The sequence below is a fragment of the Pan troglodytes genome, chromosome 8 (assembly GCF_028858775.2).
Source record: "Pan troglodytes isolate AG18354 chromosome 8, NHGRI_mPanTro3-v2.0_pri, whole genome shotgun sequence".
Lineage (NCBI taxonomy): Eukaryota > Metazoa > Chordata > Mammalia > Primates > Hominidae > Pan > Pan troglodytes.
Window position 1 is genome coordinate 29,760,608 of NC_072406.2, and position 21,538 is coordinate 29,782,145.

General features: G+C 42.1%; 1 protein-coding gene and 1 long non-coding RNA gene across 2 annotated transcripts in view; one reads left to right on the forward strand and one right to left on the reverse strand.

Moving 5' to 3' along the window:
- Positions 1-21,538, reverse strand: part of RSU1 (Ras suppressor protein 1) — a 227,357-nt gene that overhangs the window by 10,235 nt on the left and 195,584 nt on the right. The window lies entirely within an intron of this gene.
- LOC129136253 (uncharacterized) lies at positions 8,734-21,413 on the forward strand. The gene is made up of 2 exons (XR_008537723.2): positions 8,734-8,846; positions 21,302-21,413. It is a non-coding gene; the product is annotated as an uncharacterized LOC129136253 (long non-coding RNA).

The following is a 21,538-nucleotide window of genomic DNA, read 5'->3' on the forward strand; positions in this document are numbered from 1 at the left end:
TCCAAGGGTCTCATATCCCTTTGCTGCAGCAGCAAGGAAGACCCCCGCCCCCCCCCCCACCGCCCGCAGAGCCATTCATTCTTAAAAATGTCCTCCCGTGGCTCTAGGATGTCATCCTGGTTCTTGTTTTCTCTCTGGACACCTCTTTGGTCTTGTCTGTCTTTGTGTCTTCTTTCCATCTAATTTTATAACTTTAATGATTGTCTCCGAGCAGCTGCTCTCCAAGTCCTCATCAGCCCACTGGGACACTTTGGCTATGAATCCCCAAAAGGAAGGGAAGAGTCCCTCACCCCACCTTCCACAGGTCTGTCCCTCCATGTCTCCAGAACTTCAGGAGCAAACGCTAAGTTATTTTGACATTCTCCTCTTTTTGTTTTTGGTCACCATATTAATCAGGTCTGATAGGAATTTAGTTTCCTCTACAGTAGAAGTTCTTAGCCTAGGACCCTAGAAGTGTCTGAAACTCTAAGTAAAGTTGCATATGTATATTTCGGCAGAAAGGGACCGCAGCTTTCATCAGCTCCTCAAAGGGCCCATAACTCATTAATTAGCTGTTTTATGGTACCTCGTTTATTTCCATCATCCACTCCTTTTTTCTTCTTTAATCAGGCCCATGTCACATGGCCATTCAATTATTATAATGGTTCCCTTCTTTGTCTTCCTGATGCAGGTGACTTCCCTTCCCAGTGTGTCCTACACAGGATGTCTGAACAACTCTTCCTGGTGCATGGATGAAAAACAGCAACCTCTGGCCTCTGGATGGGGTACCTAGCCTGGCACCTGGCACGGAGCAGCCACAGCGCATGTGGCTGGGGAATCTGGCTTGCCTAATGTCCTCTCTTTCTGCACTAACAGGCGTGTGCAAGGTAAGGCTGGGCTTGAGGCAGGCAGGGCAGAGTGCAGGAAAGATGGAGCGAGTGTGAGTTCTGCCACCTATTAGCTGAGTAGCCTCAGAGTCCTGTGTCTTTCCAGAAGCTCTGCCATGTGAACTGGAAAAGGGGAGTATTCGCTCATTATCTCTCTGGCAGGTGAACTGGTAATCAGGTTGCCTTGGGCTCACTCATTGAAAAATGAAAAAATGGCTAACTCAATCTGAGGCCTGAGATAAGCCTTTCCTGACAGCCAACATTCCTTTTGGCTTGTTGTTGTTGTTGTTGTTGCTTATCTGTGTTATTACTGCCAGGAATGCCTGCTTAGGTCCCCTCTGCAACTGAGATCTCCTCTGTCCATATTTTGAGGCCTTGAAGACTTTCACAGCTTCCTCCTCCCCTTCTCCATTCTGCCATCACAAAGCCCTATGGGATGTATCAGGATCTCATCACTAAGTCCTTGATGATACATAAAGTGACTCCTGACCTTGGCATGTTATCTCAAAACATCAGCAGAGTGCCGTGATCACAGCACAACATTTCCAATGCAGCTAACGTGCATTCATTATTCACTGTCGCAACAACCCAGCGAGGAAGCTCCTATTATGATCATTATTTGTCAGATGAGGAAATTGAGGCTTAGCAGCTTGAGGCTCCGATAAACCCAGGCAATGACTCCAAAGTTCAAACTCTTAAAGCACTAAGTTACCTCATCTCCCATCTTGGTTTTGTTTTCTTAAGAAGTCTACCATTTTCTGCAGGGCAGGGAGTGCAGGCTTAACTTCTTTTGTAGTCTATACACTCCAGGCACTGCTAGAAACACATTGTGTGCTATGTAAATATTGTCTTTCAGAATGCCAGGTATATGAGAGGTGCAATATGCTGTTCTGAAGTCGTTTGCTCGTGTCATATGTATCCCTACTGTTGTTTTGGGTGTTTCCATGGCAAGTCCTCATACAGACCAAGAAAAGAACCAATTTTAAAATCTCAGGATATGGCCAGTGAAAATAATGGAGAAAAATAATTTTGCTTCTAATCTGTAATCTTCTGGTAGGATGCTAAATTTAAAATCTCTGCAAATAGATCTGTGGACAAAGTGTGAAGCCGAGATTATTAATAAGCACTTGCGATAGCTTTATTTCTCCTAGCCGGCAGCTATCAGGGTCTGGTGACAGAACCTGAGCATGTAAATTGCTGAGTCCTAAAGAAAAAAAAATTAACAGTTACCCTAATTCCTGTGAGAAGTCTCATTAATTCAAAAGGAAATGATTATTTTTCTTTTTGAGATCAAACCTCCAAGAGATGGTTCCATGCAATTTACGAATGGCAGCGTGTGTCTGTCACATTCTTCTCCATTGTAACCTGCTTTCTGTTCCCAACATAGTGGAGAAAGAAAGTATAAACATGCATGCACAAATGGCATCTATATAAACAGCCACAAGGAAATGTGTAGTTGGCTTAAGACAGATAGCAAGCTATATGAAAAATAGGCTATAATATATAAGGCAGATTTCAAAACAGCCATATATTCTAGACTCACGATCTGCCCCACTGGAGGGGAGAAATGAGGATTCTGGCAGAGCAAAACTAACAATATCATGCAAAAAAGATGCTCATTAAACTTCATCATCCTGTCTACTCTAATGATGCTTTTACTTAATAAAAATTCCCGGAGCAGTTGCAAGGATATTAGGTAAGGTCTTTGGTTATGTATCAGAGGTCCAAGCTGTCACCAGCAGGCATGCAGTTCAGGAGGTATGTTCCCTGGGGAAGGAGCTTTCACGGAATACATGCAGAGAAAAATCAATAACTGCAACTTGCTTCCCTGCTTAAGCATTTAAGAAAATAGGTAATCCTTTTAAATTAAACTGCAAAGTGCTAAATGTTGCAATTTCCAGAATAAACTCAAAGGCAAAAGGAAATCAGTCCAAGGGCACTGGTAAGTTACTTCCCTGATAGACTTCATACCTGGAGTGGATTTCTTTTATTTATGAAAAGAAAGAATCATTTTAGTACTTGGCATCTGCAGAGACTAAAAAGAGACATCCAACTGTATATGTATGTGCTTGTAATACAACGATACACAAACCTATTCATAAATATAAGGAAGTAAGTTAGGAATTATTTTTGTATGGGCAATTTACCCGTTTAAAAATTACTCTTCAAAACCACTACTATGAAAATGCACTAACTTGAATCTAGCTCTCAGAACCTAAATAGTAATCATCTAATGGACCTCTTAAAATGGCTAGCTGGATGATGATACGATACAGTCACCAATGGTCACTTTGGCCCATATTAACATAACCTGCTTCAGATTTTATGCCCTGCCAACACAGAACTAGCTGGGGATGACTCTGGTCGGGGCAAGAGTGAGGCACCACCCCAAAACTTGAACGTATGGGGAAACAAGGTTTTCCCCTGGGTGTTAAGTAATAAAAATCAACACAGAATAGATCAAAGCAGAAACATGAAAAGTCACCCAAAATAACACCAGCGTAACTCCCAGACCAGTGCGCCTCAACTATAAGCAGACCAGGGATATCAGCAAAGCTGGAGAGAGAACCTGCCCATCAGAGTCAGCACTGAAAACGGGGGAGAAAATGCAGGCAGTAGGGACCAGCGGCTGTGAGTTCTGTGGATGCCCTGGCGGGACTATGTGCCTAGGAGGAATCACAGAAAACAACACAGCACCGCCCACCTGGCACACGCGATCCACACCTGCACGGTCCAGCTTCTGGCCAGCTCCCCTCCATACCTTCTGCCACGACCCTCCATGCCCCTGATCCCAACTCCTTAGGGGCTTCTGTTTCCCATCGCTATTCACTCTGCCTGGAATGCTCATCTCAAGGTCCCCCTGAGACAGGCGCTACCACCATTCCCATTTGACAGGTGGGGAAACAAGGCCCAGAGTTTAAATACCGTGATGTGACTGCAGGTGTTGAGACTCAGGGGTCTGGCTGTGCTTCCCTGATGTTAGTGTCAACATGACTCAGTCTTAGGTCCATCAGGGTGTCCTGTCACCCTGGGTGCCGTAACTGGTTTACACACAAGCACAGGGCCAAGAAGAGCCAGCGAGAAAAACAGGCCTCACATCAGAGCTCAAACCACGTGGGAAGAAAAGTCCTTTCTTTTCTGTTTTACTTGAAGTAGGAAGGATGAGCCCAGATCTGCTGGTACCTTGTCCTAGCACTGTGGCGAGAGAGCCTGCTTGGGGGAGAAACCAGCAGACAAAGCAGGATTGAAGGACGGAGAGAGACTGGGCCTAAGGACATTTTGTGGGTCCCCATGCCTGAAGTCAGCTGTATTGCTGGATGATGTTTAGTGTAAAATCATCAAATAATCCCCCTCCCTCTTAGGCCTTGTGTTCCTTGTAATCAAAGCAATGCTGGTCTTGATGAATACATCACCACTCTGGTCTACTGCAAATGTGAGTTCCCCAGCCAGGTCATCTTTGCCCACACTTTCTATCTTTGACTATGTTCATTTCCATCATACCACTCGTCACCATCTAGTTATTTATTTGATGTCTGTTTCCTGCCTCCCCTGATAGAAGGTTCATTCCTAGAGCACCAGAACCTTATCTGTCTTGTTCAGTGTCCCTGGGACACACTAGAAATGTTTGTTGATTGACTTAATGAAAGTGTGTATAGCTGTACTTACTAGGAAGTATTACAAATATCCAAATACATGGATCCCAACTGGATCATTAGTGCCTCTGAGACAGGGACTAGGCCAACATCACTTTTGTTTCTCCAGTGCCTGGTGCCTCATACACAACTGTCACCCCAAAAATATGGAGTGACTGAACATCTGAGCCAAGCATCACTTCCTGATGTCCTCAATTCCATGCTCATCAGGTGACTACCATCAGTCTACTGAAGGGATCTGTGCTGTGCAGACTGAGGCAAGTGTTCCCGTCTTTGGGGGCAGTTATCCTCTGTGGTGGAATTCCGGTTCCTCCAACAACTTCTTATGTTTTTTCCTCAGTTGGCTGCAGGGTTTCATTTCTCTTGCCTTTTTGAGACAGGGTCTCACTCTGTTGCCCAGGCTGGAGTGCAGTGGTGCAATCATGGCTCACTGTAGCCTCCACCTCTTGAGCTCAAGTGATCCTCCTGCCTCAGCCTCCTGAGTAGCTGGCACAAGCACATGCCACCATGCCTAATTTTTTTTCTTAAACACCTGGCTTCAAGTGATCCTCCTGCCTCAGCCTCCCAAGGTGCTGGGATTACAGGCACACCTTGCCAGCTTGCAGGGCTTCTAAGGCTAAAGGGAAGACCAGGCACTCAGTAAAGGCGCTGCAGTGCCGCTTCGTGAGGCCTTCTGGGAGCCAGGCCATTGTCCTCTTGCGGACACTTTTGTACAGTACTGTGAGCAGGGTGATTCTACTAAACTCCTTTAAGGTACAAAGGACTTTTATAGAATGTTAATTATTTTTAATGTTGATAAGAACTAGTTGAAGATAGTAATTTATAAGAGAATTTGGTTAAAATTAACATTATATATATATTTTTTAAACTATTTTTATAGATGGGATCTTGCTATATTGCCCAGGTTAGTCTCAAACTTCTGACCTCAAGTGATCTCAGACTCCTGAGTAGCTGGGATTACAGGTACAACTCACCAGGCCCAGCTAAAATTAACATAAAAGTAGTGTTTTCTTCCCTTTGTTGGAAAAAAAAATCAGAATGAATTTTTATTATCATGGAAGGGTTAGAGTCTTTCTGGCCTCACGAGGCTCCTACATGGGCAGATGAGGGTCGTTCATGACCTCTGAGTCATTAGGCTGGTCATCACCAGGGCAGGATTCCTGTAGTGTGTGCACAGGAAGCTTCTCTGCCACGTTGTATATACTAAGTCATTGAAGCCTTAAGCAATATCACGTGAAGGAAACCATGTGGAGCACACATTGTCCTGTGGCTCTAGATGTAGTGACATTACACAGATCTGGTGTCCCATGAAAAGGAATGCCAGTATCTAGAGAGAAGCCTTTGCTTTCTCTTGTTTTACGATAAGGACAAACGGTAAAAGCATACCATACATAGTGGTATTAGTATCACCACTGATATTCCTCCTCCTCTCCCTATTTGTGGCTGTTGGCCATCTGCTCTTGGCACTGTCCCTCCCTCTCAGTTTCTCTCTGCCCAGGTGACCTGATGATTTCACCACAGCAGGTGACACATGGCCGTGTGCTATAGTTTGGATCTGTGTTCCCACCAAATCTCATGTAGAATTGTAGTCCTCAGTGTTGGAGGTGGTTGGATTATGGGGGCGGTTTCTCATGAATGGTTCAGCACTATCCCCTTGGTGCTGTTCTCGTGATAGTGAATGAGTTCTCGCGAGATCTGGTTGTTGAAAAGCATGCAGCATGGACGCCCTTGTGCTCTTTCGTTCTGGCTCTGCCATGTGTGCCTGCCTCCTTTGCCTTCCACCATGATTCTAAGTTTCCTGAGACCTCCCCAGAAGCAGAAGCCGCCATGCTTCCTGTACCTCCTGCAGAACCATGAGCCAGTTAAACCTCTTCTATATAAATTATGCAGTCTCAGGTATGTCTTTATAGCAGTGTGAGAATGGACTAATACACCATGTCAGTGGAAAGCTGGACATCACGTTGAATCTAAGTTCAGGCCTATAGGTTTCAGAGTGCAGGGCAGAGAATGGTGAATTGGAATTCAGAAGGCTTTGGGATTAATCCACTAGCAGGGTGATTTGCGTTTCCCCAAACAGAAAAAGGAGGTGTGTGGATCTAAACAGGGATGGTAACTATCTGGCCTGAGCACTGCTACTCCCCATCTCGTATCCACGGCAGATATCACACACTGAGCAGGTGCTCTGTTGGAATGTGCCAGACCTCACAAAGATAAAGCACTCCAGGCAAAGGATTCAACCTGGTCAGGGTTGGGCATCTGAATGGAACTTACATGCTTTACCCAGGAACCCTGTAGAGCAAATCACTTTAATATTAACATATTTACCCCTTAACCAAATCATGTTAATTGAAACTCTACAGGGCTTGTACCTCTAAGATTCCTTCTGTGCTCTGGTTAGATTATGGCATGATAATCTATAATTATCGTGAGTTTTTTTGAGACAGAGTCTTGCTCTGTCGCCCAGCTGGAGTGCATTGGAACATTATCAGCTCACTGCAACCTCTGCCTCCCAAGTAGCTGGGATTACAGGCACATACCATCACACCCGGCTCATTTTTGCATTTCTTGTAGAGATGGAGTTTTGCCTTGTTTCCCACGCTAGTCTTGAACTCTTGGACTCAAGCCATCCACCCGCCTTGGCCTCCCAAATTGCCGGGATTACAGGCGTGAGCCACCACACCCGGCCATTATCATGAGATTTTAGACAGCACTGTATTATTTTCCCCCCCTCCATCGCCCATGGATTTTCTGGAAGGTGAATCACGTTCCACTTATGGAGCAGACCAGGTGTGGTGGCTCATGCCTATAATCTCAGCACTTTCGGAGCCTGAGGCAGGAGGATCCTTTGAGCCTAGGAGTTCAAGATTAGCCTGGGAAACATAGCAATACCCCGTGGCTGTTTAAAAACAAAAACAAGTAGAGTAATGATATTTTAAAAATCCTTAGGAATCAACGCCAGAAAATACCCAGCTACCTACTACCTACATGTGCATTATCTATGCGGCTCTCACCAGGTGAGCTTTAGGCAGAAGCAGCTCAGAGAAACTGCATCTGGTACCTTTTCCCACTTCCCTGGCAAAGACAAACTTCCCTATGTAAGCCGTGTTCTCTTTGAAGTGGCAAATACTACCCACAAACACAGCATCTCATTTCTGCCGGTGTGCAGGAAGAGCAAAGTGGTAATTAGGAGCAACTGAACACCTGGCAATGGGATAATGGAGACGGCATCTCCGAGAGCTCAACAGGAGATGAGACTTTGAACTCCATCTCTTCTTTTTTCACTTTCACATTTTTGAGTTTTTTGGGAAAAAAAATCCTGAAAAAGAATGAAGAGTTTAACGTTTAAAAAAATACTTGTAGCCCTGGGTAGATTCAGCAGACTTAATAATTTTCATCCATTTCCTCCTAGTTTGTTTAGGGACAGGGTCTTGATCTGTTGCCCTGGCTGCGGTGCCATCATAGCTCACTGCAGCCTCAAACTCCTGGACTCAATAGATCCTCCTGTCTCAGCCTCCCAAAGTGCTGGGACTACAGGTGTGTGTGCATCATCATGTCTGGCTGATTTTTAAATATTTTGTAGAGATAGGGTCTTGCTGTATTGCCCAGGCTAATATAGAACTCCTGGCCTCAAATGATCCTCCTGCCTTGGCCTTAGACCTCCTCCTCCTCCTCAGACCTTCTGGGATTACAGGTGTGAGCCACGGTGCTCAGCCTAAAATCAGATTTTTAAGAATCCCAGAAAAATGTATGGTCTGCAAGTGCAAAAAGCTTAAAAATAAAGATGTCTATGATCTATGAGAAGATTCCATGCAGCAAGGAATTGAGTGGGACCCTGGCACTGCCTCACCTAGGAGCTGCCTCTGGCTAGGGGAGAGCCTTAGCTGCTTCATGCCCCCAACAGGCCCCGTAGGCTGCAAGCAAAACTGTGGCTGTGGGTGGGGAGGGAAGAGCCGAAGCTTGTCATAACAGCCCCTAGCATCCAAGAATCCAAAGTGTTTCATCTAAGAATCTCACCCACAAAACACCCCTGGAAGGTGCTAGAGCATGCTAAATACAGCTGGTGAAAGCGAGGTGGAAGTAAAAGCGTGGGGTGGAGATGGCAGAGGAGCAGGTGTCTGCAAAGCCAAGCACCTCCTGGGCCCCGTACGACGACACTGGATGGAACATTCCAAAGGAACGTGTGCACCATGGTTATTTTCAAACGTCAACAAACCATGTTCTGTAACAATCGTCTCCTACCACCCCAACAATATTCTCATGGAAAAGTATTCTTCCCTGAACAACGATCATCCAAGAAGATTTCCATCCAACGTATCTCCCCAAAAAGGTAAAACAAGCCCTCTTTTATTTAGTATTTGCTCACTGAATACCTCGAGTGAGTTAATTTCTCATAAGCTGTTTCTAAAATCTTCTTAAACACACATTAGTATGTCCAATTTGCAGAGACACATTCCATATTCCACTATCTCTGCAGAATAGCCCTGTCCAAAATATAATTTGAGCCATGAATGTAGCTTTAAATTTTCTCGCAGCTGCATTATAAAAGTAAAAAAGACTGGATGGAATTAATTTTAATATCATATTTTATTTAACCCAATATAGCCAAAATATCATTTCAACATGTCATCAATTTAAAAATGATTCATGATCTATGTTATCTGTAATTTGATGATGAATAATTTAGTAAATTTATTACATAAATTTAATGATTTTTTGAGTACTATGTCTTTGAACTCTGGTGAGTATTTTAGAGTTAGAGCACACTGTCCGTCAGATAAGCTACAGTTCAACAGCTCAGGAGCCACCTGTAGCTGGTGGCTATGCTACTGCACAGCAGATATAGACAAGCTGAATACGGTGGAGTTGAGCCACCTTCTTGTACTTAGATGAAAGACATTTTAAAGGCTGACGGCCCCTTTCCTGTCATCCTGGCACTTGGTTACTTTTAATACTTTAGAACACGGATGGCCAACCCTTGGGCCGTGGACAGGTACCTAACCGCAGCCTGTTAGAAGCTGGGCCGCATAGTAGGTGGTGAGTGGCAGGCGAGGAAGCAAAGCTTCATTTTTTATTTACAGCTGCTCCCCACTGCACATGCGAGAGATCTAGGTTGCACGCTCCTTATGAGAATCTAATGCCTGATGATCCGTCACTATTTCCCATCACCCCCAGATGGGACTGTCTAGTTACAGGAAAATAAGCTCAGGGCTCCCACTGATTGTGTATTATGGTGTACTGTATAATTATTTCATTATATATTACAATGTAATAATAATAGAAATAAGGCATACTATAATGTAAAGTGCTTGACGCATCCCAAAACCATCTCCCCGCAACCCTGCTGGTCCATGGAAAAACTGTCTTCTACAAAACTGGTGCCTGGTGCCAAAAAGGCTGGAAACTGGTGGTTTCGAGTAAGGAAGGATACACACAGGAAATCTGTTATCTAGAGTCCTGTTTACCTAGAGATTTTCCCAATATCCTTATTTGTAATAGTTGTGATATTGGAAAGGTTTTTAAGCCAAAATGAATAACTCCTGAAGCCCGTAAATGCTACTTGGTTGGAGAAAATATGTTCAGTCCTTCTCTTCCCCCAAAGCACAAAAACATAAAAGCAGCTTTAAGAGCCAAAGGTCCCCAATGCCCAGCTGGCTAGAGTGCATTATCCATGAGGCCCTCCCTGGGGGCGCAAGCAGCAGTGACTACAGGCTGGGTGCATTCATGAGTTTGCCATTTCCAGGGTGGACCAGACTTCCTCACTCAGCTGTGATCCTTCTTGAGTGGCCATACTACGTCTAGCCTCTGGGCCCATTGCCAGGGAAGACGGGCTGCAGGGAAGTCTCCAGAATAGGCTGCAGTGGCCAGGAGGAGGGACGTCCCAATCAGGCTTTTATAAACAAGGCAATAAACTGCTTAGAAATCCCCTGGTTATAATAGGGCTAACTGTATTTTTTAACTTCCCCATTCTTTGTTGAGGTATTTTTTTTCCCATAAAATTTAGAAATACACAACTGAAAACTAAAGAAAAGGTGAGATCCGAAGACGCTACTACTGAGTTCCCATAGATGTCTTCATTATTCTTTTGACAACTGTTGATTTGTTTCCAAATACCACTTTGCTTCTTTCCCTGCAACAAGACAGCCCCTCACCCACTGGTCTCTTTGTGTTCTCTTGCTCTGCTTCTAACTCCCATGTACTGGGGGCTGACATCTGCACCTCCAGCTAATAGTGACAGTAAACCCTTTCTCATGGGAGACACCTGTATAGAGTTAACTTTTAAAATACACAGCAAGCAACGCTGGTATGACTCATGAATACTGGGTGAAAGCAAGGCTTCTGGATAGACTTACTATCCAGGCTGCTTTTCCAGAGAGCGAGAGAGGGAGAGATAATGAATATGAATGAATCTCTCTTTATGTTCAGCACCTGTGTGAAAGTTATAATGTACAGCAGACTGGTAGAAATGACTTTGAAATTCATTCGTGATTCTTGGCAGCTGGGTACCCTTAGACAAGTTACCTAACCTCTCTGATAAAAGTGCTTTATCCTCCATAAAATAGGACTGATAATAATAGCACATAACTCAATAGGGTTGTTGGGAGGACAAAATAACAGAAATACAGAGTGCTCAGCAGGTATCAAACAGGTGCTCAATAAACCAAGGCAATGCCACACTACGCTCAGAACTGGGGTTGTCCATTCAAATGTGGTTGAAGCCATAGAGTTGCAATATGCCTTATGGTTGTGTGCCCAAAGTTTTAGACAAAACACTGTTTCTTTCCAAAGAGATATATATTTTTTAAATGTTGCAATATGTATGCTTGAGGAAAATAGCAAATGGCAGAGAACATAAGGAGGAGGCCTTGGATATGAAACTACCAACAAGTTTAGTCACTTTCTGAGCCTGGTTTTCACTGAATATTACACATGACCATGCCAGTCATTGCCAAAGACAATCACCAAGATTCTGCCTGGAGGAAGGTGTAAACTCTTTTTGCTCTGTCCATGGTCCTGAACAGGCAGCTCCCAAGGACTAATTGAAAACATGAATAAGGGGACTGAGTATATCTTCAGTCCTCTGCAGCTCTCCCATTCACAGGCTAAGCTGTTCTCGAATCTGTTCAGATGGGAACCATATTACGTAAGAGTCAATAATCTTATGGTAACTCTGCAGTGAAAATGTCATTTGTTGTAATGAACACTGATCATAAGTTAAGCCTCTAGCTACTCTCTCTGTTATTTTTCATTATACTGTTCCTTGCTCTGTTATATTTCAGGAGTACTTGGGGAATTCATCCAACTATGTTCGCTAGTCAGCTCTTCGTTACCCAGATTAGATTCTGCTAAGATGCAATGGAGCAATTTGCAAACACACTGATTCTTAAGGAAATGCATCAGACACTGGTTATATATTCTCTCCTGATGCCAGCAGGCAACCTTCCCCCCTCCTCTTCCCCCTGGTTATTTGTCCCCTTAATTTGCTATTTTCCCCTCTATTTATCTTCCACTCAGTTCACAGTATGGTTCTCCAGGCCCAAATCTTTGAGAGAGCATTAACAATGCATTTCTGGGTATTTTTTCCTTCAGTAATAACTCTTTGTTCAATTCAACACCCAGAATAATGTTTCCAAAATCATCATCGCCTCTCCCCCAGCTCTCACTTGCAAACACCACTCTGCTTACATTACAGTTATTCCCCCTCTGGCTGCTTTAAAGGACACTAACTCCAAAAGGCACACCAGTGAGGCAAAGCTGGAACTCTTCCATTTTTTAAAAAAGCCAATATGAAAAATTCATTTTGCATGTTGTATATTAAGCATGAGAGTGGAATTTCCATATGTCTCTGTGCTTCCTGCTCCTGGAATTGCTTGTAAGCAGGCTGTGAGTCTCCACAGAGACTACCTTCCTGCCACGCCTTAGTGGTCATGACCAGCACAATGGTTCAGAGACTGTGTGGGTTCATGCCAAGAGTCGGCACCTTGGTCAGAAACACTAGTGGACTTCACCACTCTAACTGGGTGTAGGGCTTCATCCCATCCCCATCTGAGCCTGGGCATCTTTCGTTTTGATTAGACTATTAGCTCTGATCCTGGTTGCCACTGTGCTGGAGAATAAAATATTACAAAAATGACACCTGCAGACACCAAGAATCTGGGCTTGCCACCTTGGTTGTGATTTTAGGGCAGACTTGGCTGGGAATGTTCCCTTTTCAGGGAAATCTAGCTCAATGAACTGAAATGTATTCAGACAGGCATGTTGCAGTAATGCTATATTCTCTGTTACTATACTTTCCTCCTGATATGCATCAGAGAAAAGCTGAGAAGAAACTTTTATTAAAATGTCTACAGCTCGTAAAAAAAAAAAAAAAAAAAAAAAAAAAAAAAAAAACCTTTCCCCAGACATGACATCTTGCTTCTGGTGAGTGCAGAAGACTAACTACTGATGGATATGAAGATCACATGTGTGTAAAAATACATGAAACAATCTCTTGCCAGGCTATATTCCTTGGGAATTTGAGGTTACAAGGCAAAACTACTGGGTCGGATTCAGGGGTACTCGCAGGGATTGTGGACAACAGCATTAAGGCCAGAAAAAAAAAGTTCAAAATATGGGTAAGGAATAATGTTAGTGCTGAGATGAGCTATATAACCCTAACATTTAGGAACAAGAAGTACAAAGTAGGTAAGCAAAGCTCCCCCGTACTTAATGGAAATAATCGTGCTTAGCAGTTAATTCACCAATATCTAAATTTCAAATTAGGTATAACATATAAAAACTGTAAACAAGCAAAAATAATCTGAAAATGTTGTAGATGTTAAATCAAGAACCTGCTAGTCCATGTTCTTACTAACTTATGGGATCTAAAAATCAAAGCAATTGAACTCATGGAGATAGAGAGTAGAAGGATGGTGACCGGAGGCTGGAAGGGGTAGTGGGGGGCTGGGAGGAAAAGTAGCGATAGTTAATGGTTAAAAAAAAAAATAGAATGAACAATAATTAAACGAGGCACTATAGTCCCCCCACCACAAGACAATTGTAATCAATAATTTACACTTAAAAATAAGAGTATCATTGGATTGTTTGTAACAAGGACAAATGCTCAAAAGTATAGATACCCAATATACCAAGATGTGATTATTACACATTGCATGCCTGAGCCACAGTATCTCATGTTCCCCATAAATACATACACCTACTGCGTACCCACAAAAATTAAAAATAAGCTTTTAAAAGAGGAAACAGCCACTTTTCGATATGCACCAGAAGACAAAAAGCAAGCTGCCTTAGATGACAGACAATAAATAGACTTACCCCAAATTCAAGAGGACTCACTAAGGAATAGATCACCATGCAGAGCCACCGAGGCAAGAATCCTGAACAGGTCTGGGCCTCATTTACTCATATCTAAAATGGGCATTCCCTGCCTTACAAGAGCTCCTGAGGAAGCACTAAATATGGAAAGGAAAAACTGGTAACAGCCACTGCAAAAATATAACAAAATATAAAGACCAAGAACACTATGAAGAAACTGCATCAACTAATGTGCAAAATAACCAGCTAGCATCACGATGGGATCAAATTCACATATAACAATATTAACCTTAAATGTAAATAGGCTAAATGCCCTAGTTAAAAGACACAGACTGGCAAAGTGGATAAAAAGTCAAGACCCATTGGTGTGCTGTATTCAGGAGACCCATCTCACGTGCAAAGACAAACAAAGGCTCAAAATAAAGGAATGGAAGAATATTTACTAAGCAAATGGAGAGAAAAAAAAAAGCAGGGGTTGCAATTCTAGTCTCTGACAAAACAGACTTTAAACTAAAAAAAGATAAAAAAAGACAAAGAAGGGCATTACATAATGGTAAAGGGATCAATGCAACAAGAAGAGCAAACTATCCTAAATATATATGCACCCAATACAGGAGCACACTGATACATAAAACAAGTTCTGAGAGACCTACAAAGAGACTTAGACTCCCACACAATAATAGTGCAAGACTTTAACACCCCACTGTCCATACTAGACAGATCAACAAGACCGAAAATTAAGAAGGATATTCAGGACTTGAACTCAGCTGTGGATTAAGTGCACCTAATAGACATCTACAGAACTCTTCACTCCAAATCAACAGAATATACATTCTTCTCAATGCCACAGGGCACTTATTCTAAAATCAACCACACAATTTGAACTAAAACGCTCCTCAGCACATGCAAAAGAATGAAATCGTAACAGTCTGTCAGACCACAGTACAATCAAATTAGAACTTGGGATTAAGAAACACTCAAAACTGCACAACTACATGGAAACTGAACCTGCTCCAGAATGACTCCTGGGTAAATAACGAAATTAAGGCAGAAACAAGTAAGTTCTCTGAAACCAATGAGAACAAAGAGACAACATATCAGAATCTCTGGGATATAGCTAAAGCAGTGTTTAGAGGGAAATTTACAGCACTAAATGCCCACATCAGAAAGCTGGAAAGATCTGAAATCAACACCCTAACGTTACAAGGAAAAGAACTAGAGAAGCAAGAGCATACAAATTCAAAAGCTAGCAGAAGACAAGAAATAAGATCAGAGCAGAACTGAAGGAGTCAGAGACAGGAAAAACACTTCAAAAAAACCAATGAACCCAGGAGTTGGTTTTTTGAGAAGATTAACAAAATAGACCACTAGCTAGACTAATAAAGAAAAAGAGAAGAATCAAATAGACAAAATAAAAAGGGGATATCACCCCTGATCCCACAGAAATACAAACTACCATCAGAATACTATAAACGCCTCTACTAAAACTAGAAAATCTAGAAGAAACGGATAAATTCCTGGACACACACCCCCTCCCAAGACTAAACCAGGAAGAAGCCAAATCTCTGAAGAGACCAATAACAAATTCTGAAACTGAGGCAGTAATTAATAGCCTACCAACCAAAAAAAAAAAAAAAAAAAAAAAGCCCAGGACCAGATGGATTCACAGCCAAATTCTACCAGAGATAAAAAGAGCTAATACCATTCCTTCTGAAATGATTCCAAATAATAGAAAAAGAGGGACTCCTCCTCAACTCATTTTATGAGGCCAGCATCATCCTAATACCAAAAACTGTCAGAGACACAACAAAAAAAGAAAATTTCAGGCCAATATTCCTGATGAAGGTCAACAGGTGAAAATCCTCAATAAAATACTGGCAAATTGAATCCAGCAGCACATCAAAAAGCTTATCCACCAAGGTCAAGTGGGCTTCATCCCTGGGATGCAAGGCTGGTTCAGCATACGCAAATCAATAAAAGTAATCCATCACGTTAACTGAATCAAGTACAAACACCACGTGATTATCTCAATAGATGCAGAAAAGGCCTTTGATAAAATTCAACATCCCTTCATGCTAAAAACTCTCAATAAACTAGGTATTAATGGCACATATCTCAAAAAGAGCTGTTTATGACAAACTCTAGCCAATATCATACTGAACGGGCATTCCCTTTGAAAACTGGCACAAGACAAAGATGCTCTCTCTCACCACTCCTATAGTATTGGAAGCTCTGGCCAGGGCAATCAGGCAAGAGAAGGAAAGTATTCAACTAGGAAGAGAGGAAGTCAAATTGTCTCTGTTTGCAGATGACATGATTGCATATTTAGAAAACCCTATTGTCTCATCCCCAAAACTCATTAAGCTGATAAGCAACTTCAGCAAAGTCTCAAGATACAAAATCAATGTGCAAAAATCACAAGCATTCCTATACACTAATAATAGATAAGCAGAGAGTGAAATCATGAGTGAGCTCCCCTTCACAATTGCTACAAAGAGAATAAAATACCTAGGAATCCAACTTACAAGGGATGTGAAGGACCTCTTCAAGGAGAACTACAAACCACTGCTCAAGAAAATAAGAGAGGACACAAAGAAATGGAAGAACATTCCATGCTCATGGATGGGAAGAATCAATATCATGAAAACGGCCATACTGCCCAAAGTAATCTATAGATTCTATGCTATTCCCATCAAGCTACCATTGCCTTTCTTCACAGAATTAGAAAAAAACTACTTTACCTTTCACATGGAACCAAAAAAGAGCCCATATAGCCAAGACAATCCTAAGCAAAAAGAACAAAGCTGGAGGCATCATGCTACCTGACTTCCAACTATACTACAAGGCTACAGTAACCAAAACAGCATGGTACTGGTATCAAAACAGATATATAGACCAATGGAACAGAACAGAGACCTCAGAAATAACACCGCACACCTACAACCATGTGACCTTCGACAAACCTGACAAAAGCCATGGGGAAAGGATTCCCTATTTCATTAATGGTGCTGTGAAAACTGGCTAGCCATATGCAGAAAACAGAAACTAGACCCCTTCCTTACACCTTATACAAAAATTAACTCAAGATGGATTACAGACTTAAATGTAAAACCCAAAACCATAAAATCCCTAGAAGAAAACCTAGGCAATTCCATTCAGGCATAGGCATGGGCAAAGACTTCATGACTAAAACACCAAAAGCAACAGCAACAAAAGCCAAAATAGACAAATGGGATCTAATTAAACTAAAGAGCTTCTGCACAGCAAAAAAAACTACCATCAGAATGAACAGGCAACCTTCAAATGGGAGAACATTTTTGCAATCTACCCATCTGACAAAGGTCTATTATCTAGAATCTATGAGGAACTTAAGTAAATTTACAAGAAGAAAACAACCCTACCAAAAAGTGGGCAAAGGATATGAACAGACACTTCTCAAAAGAAGACATTTATGCAGCCAACAAACATGAAGAAAAGCTCATCACCACTGGTCATTAGAGAATGCAAATCAAAACCACAATGAGATACCATCTCACACCAGTTACAATGGCAATTATTTAAAAGTCAGGAAACAACAGATGCTGGCAAGGCTGTGGAGAAATAGGCACACTACTACACCGTTGGTGGGAGTGTAAATTAGTTTAACCATTGTGGAAGTCAGTGTGGCGATTCCTCAAGGATCTAGAACCAAAAATACCATTTGACTCAGCAATCCCATTACTGGGTATATACCCAAAGGATTATAAATCATTCTACTATAAAGACACATGCACACGTATATTTATTGCAGCACTATTTACAATAGCAAAGACTTGGAACCAACCCAAATGCCCTTTGATGACAGACTGGATAAAGAAAATAGGGCACATACACACCGTGGAATACTATATACAGCCATAAAAAAGAATGAGTTAAAGTCCTTTGCAGGGACATGGATGAAGCTGGAAGCCATCATTCTCAGCAAACTAACACAGAAACAGAAAACCAAACACCACATGCTATCACTCGTAAGTGGGAGCTGAATGATGAGAACACAAAGACACAGGGAGGGGAACTCACACACTGGGGCCGGTGGTGGGGTAGGGGACAAGGAGAGGGAGAACATTAGTACAAATACCTAATGCATGTGGGGCTTAAAACCTAGATGATGGTTGATAGGTGTGGCAAATCACCATGGCACATGTATACCTATGTAACAAACCTGTGTGTTCTGCACATGTATCCCAGAACTTTAAAAGAATTATAAATAAAATGGGCATTCCACCTGCTACCTAATAGAGTAGTTATGAGGACTGAACATCAGGTACTTAGCACCTCATTGAGAATGATTCCCTTAGAGGACAATGTTTACAATTCTGACCAAAATACTCAAAACACGTCTACTATGAAGTGCTAAGAAATTAAAAATGAATGGCAAGACAGATGGAAGCCTGCTTCAGAAAAATATTACTTGATAGAATACTCACGTAGTTTACAAAATATTCTATGCCTTCTGCGAGCAGCAAGCATCTACCTGGCAGTATGTGACAGAGAGTAGCATGTTTTCACCTTACAGTCTTCTCCATGTGGTTCCAGATACGAGTCTTCACTAGGGAGAGCTGATGGTGACATGATCTACCATCAATGTCCCCTCTGTGATGGCAACGGGAACAACTGCTGTGATTCAGAGTGAACCAATCTAGGCACATCGGGTTCCCTGCTCTTTTTCTTGGGAGGTACCACTTAATCTCACCCCAGTGTAGCATTAAAACAGAAACAGAGGGAGTGAATCAACTCTCCTGCTTCCCATCAGTAGGTATCTTCACTGGGTTCCCTAAGGAAGTGCCTCGTGTGTTTCCTTGAACAAGAGGTGGCAGGACAGAGCCCTCAGCTCAACGGTACATCAAATAAACTCTGAAAGACTGCTGAGCCTAGACATATGGACACATGGACAGAATATGGTCATTTCTTAGCTAGAGTTACAGAGAAAAAGCAACTTTGGCAGTTATGTTAGCTATATCTATCTCCCTTCACTTTTAACTTACAAATTTCATTTTCCAAAGAAGTAAAAATATATTGCAACCCATTTAGAAATTCACAAGGGAGTTCAAAAGAAAACTGCAGAAGTATCCCACTTAAACATAACTTCTGCTTCTATTTTCGTATATTTCTTTCAAGTTTTCATCCAAGGTACTTAAAAAAACAAACCAGTAACAATCACAGGGTGCCAACAGGTTTATACATTTATATGAAAATTATGACATCAGTATACCACATACTCATAATTATTGACAGGCTACCTATGAATTCATGCTATGTTTCATAATTAACGTGAACATTGCTCTGTTTTGGGGGAAACTGCTTCAAATATTCTGCTTTATCAGAATAGCAATGTCAGTGGTGTGGCTTTGAGCAGGTTATTTAACCTATCTAAGGTTCAGTTTTTCTCATAAAAAAGTAGGGATCAATAATATTAACCAGCAACATTAAAGTGTTGTGAAAGTTAAAAGCGAAAATGCACTTAAAGTAAGTATCTCGAAAAAATGTAGGCTGCTGCTGATGTCAACAGTGGATGATAGTGAAGTAATTTCTCACGGAGTTTTCTTGAAAGGAATCACATCTACATATAAGCAAAAAACAGTGAGGAGGGGAGGGAGGATCTGGTCTTTCATTTATGCATGAGATTTCTTTGAGAACTGACATTCAGTGGGGAGACCTAACTCACCTCTACAGTGGGGGAACCAAATGTGGCCTCAGCAGGTCTCATGAGGGGTCAAGACAATCTTCCATTTTTGGGGGAGGGGAGTTACTGGCATATGAACAAAATGTTAAAAAAAAAAAAAAAAAAAAAAGTCTTGCTCATGCCTGTAATCCCAGCACTTTGGGAGGCCGAGGCGGGTGGATCATGAAGTCAGGAGAGCAAGACCATCATGGCTAACATGGTGAAACCCCGTCTCTACTAAAAATACAAAAAATTAGCTGGGTGTGGTGACGGGTGCCTGTAGTCCCAGCTACTTGGGAGGCTGAGGCAGGAGAATGGTGTGAACCCAGGAGACGGAGCTTGCAGTGAGCCGAGATCGCGCCACTGCACTCCAGCCTGGGCGACAGAGCAAGACTCCATCTCAAAAAAAAAAAAAGTCTCAAAAATTGTAGTGAATTTTATTTTGTAAAAAATTTCTCCCTCTCTTCTTTCTATTTTGAACAACAATGCAAACTGGGCAGTCCTGAAACCAGAATAGGTGCAGAGAGACTCTAAAAAATTCCCTTGCAGTGTTTTTTCAATCTGCATACTTAACCAAGTAACAGTTTAAGACCAAGGACACACAGAAGAATTAAAGCAACATAATGACTTATGTGTGACTTATTTGTGACACAGGCACAGTCGTAACCTGTGCAATTCTGCCTCTGCCAGGGGATATTTGGCAATGTCTAGGGATATTCTTGGTTGTCAATTGTCACACCTAGGGGTGCCTGTGGGGGTGTGTTATTGGCATCTAGCAGGTGGAGATCAGGGATGCCACTGAACATGCCACCCTGCACAGGACATCCTGGCCCAAAACATCAACAGTGCTAAGGCTGAAAATTTCTGGTGTAAGAAAAACTTACAGGTAAAATTAAATCTGAGGCCCCTACGAATATTAACACTATGGACAACTGGCTCTGTTTCCCATACCCAGCCTCAGTCACTGAAATGTAACATTTCCTTCCAGTAGTCGTTCCCAAAGGTGTTCTATGAGAAGATTCTATGTGTACACAGATGCAAGTTGTCAATTTTAATGACTGTATTAGTCTGTTCTCACACTGCTAAGAAAGACATACCCAACACTGGGTAATTTATCAGGAAAAAGAGGTTTAATGAACTCACAGTTCCACATGATTGGGGAAGCCTCACAATCACGGTGGAAGGTGGAGTAGGAGCAAAGGCACATCTTACATAGAGGCAGGCAAGAAAGCTTGTGCTGGGGAACCCCTCTTTATAAAACCATCAGATCTCATGAGACTTATTCACTATCACAAGAACAGCATGGGAAAAACCTGCCACCCATGATTCAGTTACCTCCCACTGGGTCCCTCCCACCACACATGGGGATTACGGGAGCTACAATTCAAGATGAGATTTGGGTGGGGACACAGCCAAACCATATCAATGACTATGTATGTAATTTTATTGATAGCAAATGAAACCTAGTTTTCATTTAGAATACTGCTATAGTTTTTTAGAAATAAATTTGAGAACTGAACTTATTAAAGGAAAAACATTATAACAATACAGGTGCCTTGCTTGAGGGAATGGATACTCCATTCTCCATGCTCTGATTATTTTGTACTGCATGCCTGTATCAAAACATCTCATGTACCCCATAAATATACATACCTACTAAATGCCCACAAAAATTAAAATTTTAAAACCCCAATACAGGTGCTGTTTGAACATGACAAAATACCTCCCCTGAAAAAGTGTTTCTGTGCTTACTTTGTGTTTTTATATAGATACTATTCACATTGGCTGTTTTAACAGATTCAACTGGAGGCTGATGACGACATGAGGTCAACAAACTTCTCCAAGCTCCAAAATGAAAAACAAAAGCATAGATCCACCATTTCCAAGGTTTCTTTTTCTGAAGAGAACTGTGCTTGTAACAATATATTCAGGGATTTCAGAACCATTGCATTAGGGAAGCGTTCTAAAGAGGGCAACTGATGTTGACTTTAGAACAGCAGGCAGAG